Source organism: Zingiber officinale, chromosome 3A (assembly GCF_018446385.1).
Source record: "Zingiber officinale cultivar Zhangliang chromosome 3A, Zo_v1.1, whole genome shotgun sequence".
Taxonomy (NCBI): domain Eukaryota; kingdom Viridiplantae; phylum Streptophyta; class Magnoliopsida; order Zingiberales; family Zingiberaceae; genus Zingiber; species Zingiber officinale.
Window position 1 is genome coordinate 163,224,947 of NC_055990.1, and position 7,474 is coordinate 163,232,420.

Consider the following 7,474-nt stretch of genomic DNA (forward strand, 5'->3'; position numbering starts at 1 on the left):
TCCATCCTTAGGTTGGTACCCTTCAGAAGGTGGGCCCCGCATTCTTACCGCCGGATCACTTGCCTTCCCTTCAAGTCTAGTCGAAGGAGGAAGTGAGTCCGACTGACTGGACCATATGTGTCCGAGCGGGCGGTCGCCGTCTTTCCGTAGCTTATAATATCCATGGGGCCGTTCGGCCCTTCTGCCAAATTCAGCCGTTCGGCTCTTCATTTCGGTTGCCTTGTCGCTTAATGTGGATATTTGCTTGTCTAGATCTTCTTGAAAATCACACAAATCCTCTCCATTAAGTCGAAGTATGCGCAGTATGGGCGCATTAATTGCGCTTGGTGACAGAGCGCCACGTGTCGACCATTGTGTGACGGCGGCGTCACTTACGATGGGACGCCTCCGTTTAAAATGGATGACCCGATGGCGTCCTTGTTTCCCGTGACCTGGATCGGACGGTGGAGGCCAATCGACTTCGGCCGTATAAAGCCTTAGCCCTCCTCCGCCTACGCATCTTTGCCCGTGCTTTGCCCCCCTGCCTCTTCTGTTGCTGCGGCCTCCGGCGATCCAGCTCCTGTTCTTCGACAGCTACCATCTCACCGGCGATCTTCTCCGCCCATCCCCTTCTTAGTGAGCCTTCTTTCCTCGCTTACCAGGTCTTTCCTAACCGTTTTACCTCTCTTTCGTGGCTATCCTTTTGCCTCTTCGAGATGGCGAGCTCTTCTGACCCCTCTACCCATGTTCACGGTCCATGGTATATGAGTATGGAGAGTCGGTTTGATGAAGAGGGCGCTCGACGTCTGGTTCGGACGTACGGGATCCCAGATGACCATAAAATAGTTATAGCCGGCCCAGCCGATCGACCCCATGATCCGCCGACCGACATCATTTGTTTCTTTCTGGACCAATTCCAGGGCGGCCTTAGGTTTCCCACCCATCGATTTATTTTGGAGGTTTGTAATTATTTTCGCATCCCGCTCGGCCAACTTGTGCCGAATTCCTTTAGGCTGCTGAGCGGGGTAGTCGTCCTTTTTAAGCTGCACAGTATCCCTCTTGACCCCAAAATATTCCACTTCTTTTTCTACCCTAAACAATCCGAGCCAGGCACTTTTATCTTCCAAAGTAGAATAGGCTTTAAATTTTTTGATAACATGCCGACCTCCAACAAACACTGGAGGGAGTTTTTCTTCTACATCCGACTTCCAGAGCGGCCAGCATTCCGGACCAAATGGCAGACCGCTGTGCCGACTCAGCCGGAGCTAGGCAAGTTCAGAAGCAATCCAGCTTATCTCCATGCGGCGAACTGGTTGTCCGGTCAGCGATACAAGATCGACCAGTTGCTGCTCAAGGGGGTGTTGTATATTTTCGGATTGTCTCCCGTTCGGGCAAATCTACCCTTCCGCATGAGTAAGGATTCTTTACTTTCTTACTCTTTTTTGTCTAACTGATTTTAATTTCTTTTACTGCAGCTGAAGTCATGTGGCGCTCCAAGGCTACTGCTAATTTGAAATTAAAGTCCGTGGAGATTGAAGCGGCTACCAAGAAAGAGCTCGCCGAGCGGGGTCTCATCCCCAGCCGCCCGGCAGATGCAGGAGAGGGGGGAGCGCAGTCCGCCCCTGAAACAGAAGCTGCCCCATCCGCTTCAACGGAGGTTGAGGCGGATCCTGTTTCCTCAGCCCCCGCCGAGCTGGGCATTCCCCAGGTTGGAGATCCACCATTGGAGGTTCGGCGGAAACGTCGAAGAGACCCCAGTCTTCCGCCGACCCAAGAGGGGGAACCACAGGCGCCGATCAGCATAACCTCGCCTGACCGCACGCCCCCGCAGATCGGGACCCCTGTGGCCTTGCCTATCGCACAGCCCTCCGGCTCTCCTCCCCGCACTCGCCGCCGTTTACGTCGATTGGGCGAAACTTCCACCATAGGGGAGTCCTTGCATCAGGCGGCCGCAACTGAAGAAGCGCCGTCCGGCCACCCTACCATCAAGACTACCCTCCGATTCCCGTCAGAGGAATTTTTACTGTCGGCCGATCGGCCATCGAGCCCCGTTCACGAAATAACCCTGACTGGTCCGCTCGCCAAGCTCTTCGAGGACGCCCAGATTCAGGTGGCCCTTATGACGCCCAAGCAGCTCGGCGATAACAATATGCAGCAGGCCACTCAGGTAAATCCATCTTCATTCCCGTGTCATGCTATTGTTTGATTCCTGACATTATTATTTCCCTTACAGCGCTAGGCTGAGCAAATCGCCACGAGCCATCGGCTAGCCGAGTTGGAGGATCTCCTAGAAAAACTCCAAGTGTCGGGAGGTCCCACGGCCGAGCGGGAGGAACAAGCTCTTGAGGCCGAACAGAAGAAGGCTGCCGATCTGGCTGCAGAGGTGGCCCGACTCGAAGACTTGGTGAAAAAGCGGGACGGGGACGTGAAGCGCGCCAGTGGCCGGAAGAGGCGGGCGATTGCTGATCTGGATAAAATGAAAGTCGAAGTCCGGGCCCTAGATCAGCAGTCTAAGAAGCTAGAGGCCGAGCTGAATGCCGAGCGGGAGATCCGTTCGGCAGAACGCACCAAGGCCGAGGTGGACTTGAAGGTTGTCCAAGATACCTTAACCGCTTCCCGAGCGGCACTCAAAAAATATAAGGAGGGAGAGCCGAGTCGCTTAGCAGCAGCGCGCCAGGAATACCTCCATTCGGAGAGGTTCGGCGTAAAATTCGGTGGCAGCGTCTCCTCTACTTTCGCCGAAGCGGTCAAGGTCGCCATGGCGTACTTCAAGAGGGGTGGCCACCTTCCTGAGGGAATGCATATTCCCGCCTCCGACCTGGCGGCCATGATCGATGATATCCCGGACGCCTTTTTTAATTTTGAAGACCCTGAGTGAGGCGAGTTAAGTGTTTTCTGTATTTCATCCGCTCGGCGGATGCAAAATTTTTGTACGTGCCGTTCGGCGTTATTGTAATCCTTTGCTTCTATTTTCGTTTGTCCTTCATTGCCTTCTTCTGTCTGTTTGGTATTCATTTGTAGAGTCAGTTAAGCTCTTAAGCGTTCTCCGTTACGAGGCCGATCGGCTTAATCCATTAAACGAATCCCGAGCGAAGAAAACTACTCGCTATGCACACATCTGCTTACGTGAATTCAGATAACACCGAGTATGGAAGGACCAACCCCCGATCGGGAGTGAATGTTTTAATATTTGTAGTTTCCGCGGTCTTATTCTGATATTCGTTCATCCGCCCGGGGTATTATAGTCGGTCGACGCAGATATTTATAGCTGGTCGGCGCGGCTCTCGATCTTTAACGACGGTGCTCGTCGATTTTCCGCTCGGTTTTTATAGACGCCGGCTCGTCTCTCGATCTTTAACGTCGGTGCTCGACGGCTTTCCGCTCGGTTTTTATAGCCGGTCGGCGCGGCTCTCAATGTTTAACGACGATGCTCGTCGATCTTCCGCTCGGGGATTTATAGACGCCGGCTCATCTCTCGATCTTTAACGTCGGTGCTCGACGGCTTTCCGCTCGGTTTTTATAGCCAGTCGGCGCGGCTCTCAATGTTTAACGACGATACTCGTCGATCTTCCGCTCGGGGATTTATAGACGCCGGCTCGTCTCTCGATCTTTAACGTCGGTGCTCGACGGCGCGGAGGTTTATAGCCGATCGGCGCGGCTCTCGATCTTTAACGACGGTGCTCGTCGATCTTCCGCTCGGGGATTTATAGACGCCGGCTCGTCTCTCGATCTTTAACGTCGGTGCTCGACGGCGCGGAGGTTTATAGCCGATCGGCGCGGCTCTCGATCTTTAACGACGGTGCTCGTCGATCTTCCTCTCGGGGATTTATAGACGCCGGCTCGTCTCTCGATCTTTAACGTCGGTGCTCGATGGCGCGGAGGTTTATAGCCGATCGGCGCGGCTCTCGATCTTTAACGACGGTGCTCGTCGATCTTCCGCTCGGGGATTTATAGACGCCGGCTCGTCTCTCGATCTTTAACGTCGGTGCTCGACGGCGCGGAGGTTTATAGCCGATCGGCGCGGCTCTCGATCTTTAACGACAGTGCTCGTCGATCTTCCGCTCGGGGATTTATAGACGCCGGCTCGTCTCTCGATCTTTAACGTCGGTGCTCGACGATTTTCCGCTCGGTTTTTATAGACGCCGGCTCGTCTCTCGATCTTTAACGTCGGTGCTCGACGATCTTCCGCTCGGGGATTTATAGACGCCGGCTCGTCTCTCGATCTTTAACGTCGGTGCTCGACGGTTTTTCGCTCGGTTTTTATAGACGCCGGCTCGTCTCTCGATCTTTAACGTCGGTGCTCGACGGCGCGGAGGTTTATAGCCGATCGGCGCGGCTCTCGATCTTTAACGACGGTGCTCGTCGATCTTCCGCTCGGGGATTTATAGACGCCGGCTCGTCTCTCGATCTTTAACGTCGGTGCTCGACGGCGCGGAGGTTTATAGCCGATCGGCGCGGCTCTCGATCTTTAACGACGGTGCTCGTCGATCTTCCGCTCGGGGATTTATAGACGCCGGCTCGTCTCTCGATCTTTAACGTCGGTGCTCGACGATTTTCCGCTCGGTTTTTATAGACGCCGGCTCGTCTCTCGATCTTTAACGTCGGTGCTCGACGATCTTCCGCTCGGGGATTTATAGACGTCGGCTCGTCTCTCGATCTTTAACGTCGGTTCTCGACGGCCTTGAAGGCTAACTCCTTACCAGGTCGAGCGACCTTGGCCTTCATAACTTATCTCGCGTTTGGACAGTCTTTGTGCCCGGCCGAACAACACGGGTCATTTGCTTGCGAATATAATCGGCTGGGGGGCCTTCGCTATTCGGGCGTCTGGCTCGGACAATCCATATGCCCCTTCCACCCAGCTCGGAGAACATACTCCTAGCCGAACGGCTCAGGGTCTGCTGCGTCGAGCATTTTGGCTCGGATAATTTACCTCCGGCCGAGCGGCTCGAGGCCTTTGTTCCTTCGTTGGCGATGCCTTATGTGTTCTCTTGATTTTTCGTTTCTGCATTTCAAGTATCCAGTCGAAAAAAGTACATAGGATGATTTACATAGGCACACCTTTCATCCTGCCCGGTAAGGCTGGAGATGGTTCGCACTCCATGGCCTATCTAGCTGCCGACCTTCCTCATCCTCCAGATAATACGCGCCCGAGCGGAGCTTTTCGATGATTTTGAACGGGCCTGCCCACGGTGCTTCGAGCTTGCCGACGTCGCCGACCGGTCTGACTTTCTTCCAGACAAGGTCGCCGACCTGGAATGATCGGGGAATGACGCGCCGGTTATAGTTTTGCTTCATTCGTTGACGGTACGCCATCAGCCGAACGGACGCTTTGGCACGTTCTTCGTCAACCAAATCCAGCTCCATATTCCTCCGCTCTGCGTTGCCTTCATCATAACACTGGACCCGGTCGGACTCGACGCCGACTTCAACCGGAATGACCGCTTCCCCGCCGTACACCAGATGAAAAGGTGTAACGCCCATTCCTTCCTTAGGAGTCGTCCGGATGGCCCATAAAACGCCCGGCACTTCATCCGGCCAGCTTCCTCCCCCGTGGTCGAGCCGAGCGCGCAGGATGCGGAGAATTTCTCGGTTGGCTACTTCGGCTTGACCGTTGCTTTGGGGGTAAGCCACGGACGTGAAGTGTTGCTCGATGCCGTAACTCTTGCACCAATCTTCTAGCACCTTCCCTGTGAATTGCCGCCCATTGTCGGAAACCAATCGGCGAGGGATACCGAACCTACAGATGATATGTTGCCAGATGAATTTTTTGACCATCTGCTCGGTGCTGAAATCCCTTTTCCACTGTTTCACTGGTCGAGCGTCCGATCGGACATGCAATTCATGCTGCGCCAGGCTCGACGAAATTCCGGGCAACTCATGCGTCGACCAGACGAAGACATCATGATTTCGTTGGAGGCATTGGATCAGTTCCTCCTTCCGCTCCTCCTCCAGATTAGAGGCGATAAAAGTCGTGGCCTCCGATCGGGTCGGGTGGATCTGAACCTCCTCCTTTTCATCATAAATTAAAGCAGGAGGTTTCTCGGTGATGGCATTTACCTCGATTCGAGGCGCCTTTCTAGCGGAGTTAGATTCCGCTCGGACCATCTCTATGTAACACCGCCAAGCTGCTAACTGATCTCCCCGTACCTCTCCCACCTTGTCTTCGACGGGGAACTTCATCTTCTGGTGGAAGGTTGAGACGACCGCTCGGAATTCACTGAGCGCCGGTCGTCCCAAAATGACGTTGTAGGACGAGGGAGAATCGACCACCACGAAATTTATTGTCCTGGTCCTCCTGAGCGGTTCCTCTCCCAATGAGGTAGCCAGCCGAATTTGTCCGACCGGCTGAACTTCGTTGCCAGTAAACCCGTATAGCGGGGTCGTCATGGGCAGCAGCTCGGCACGATCAATTTGCAGCTGATCGAACGCCTTCTTGAATATGATGTTGACCGAGCTCCCTGTGTCAACAAATAGGCGGTGAATAGTATAATTTGCTATTACCGCTTTAATGAGCAGAGTGTCGTCGTGGGGCACTTCTACTCCTTCCAAGTCTCCGGGGCCGAAAGTGATTTCCGGTCCACTTGCCCGCTCTTGGCTACAACCGACCGCGTGGATCTGTAGCTGCCGGACGGCCGCCTTTCTGGCTCGGTTGGAGTCTCCTCCGGTCGGCCCACCAGCGATGACATTGATCTCGCCTCGGGAAGTGTTGCTTTTATTTTCCTCTTCACGAGCGGATGGTCGGGACCGTTCTCTAGACGCTCGGCGATTCTCTCGCCTGGGTGAGCGATGCCGATCGGGAGTCTGTTGTCGTGGCCTATCAACTCGCGTCCGATCGGCTTCCTGAATTCTTTGTCGCCGATCGGCTGAGGGAGATCGTCGTACGGCATTCCGCGGCACAGGGTGAGCCACGAAGGGAAGGCTTCGACAATCCCTGGTGTTGTGCGTATCCGTCTGGTGGAAGGAGCAGAACATCGGGGTCCATTTCTTCTTTGGCTTGCTTCGAGCGGCAGCTACTTCTTGTACTTGGGACCTTACACGAGGGGATCGGATTGCTTCTGCCCTCGGTCCTCTAGGTGGCTGCTGAGCAGCGTTCTGTTTCCGTTCGGCCTGAATAGGTGCCCGCTCTGTTGGAGTTTCGTTTTTCCGGGCGGCTTGCGCTTCTTCCACGTTAATGTATTCGTTGGCCCGATGTAGCATGTGATCATAATCTCGGGGCGGCTTGCGGATGAGCGATCGGAAGAAGTCGCCATCCACTAGGCCTTGTGTGAAGGCATTCATCATGGTCTCTGATGTGGCCGTTGGAATATCCATCGCCACTTGGTTGAATCGCTGGATGTAAGCTCGAAGCGATTCTCTTGGCTCTTGCTTGATGGCGAACAAGTTGACACTTGTCTTCTGATAACGCCGACTGCTAGCGAAGTGGTGGAGGAAGGCCGTTCGGAAGTCCTTGAAGCTAGTGATAGATCCGTCCGGCAGCCTCCAAAACCACCGTTGA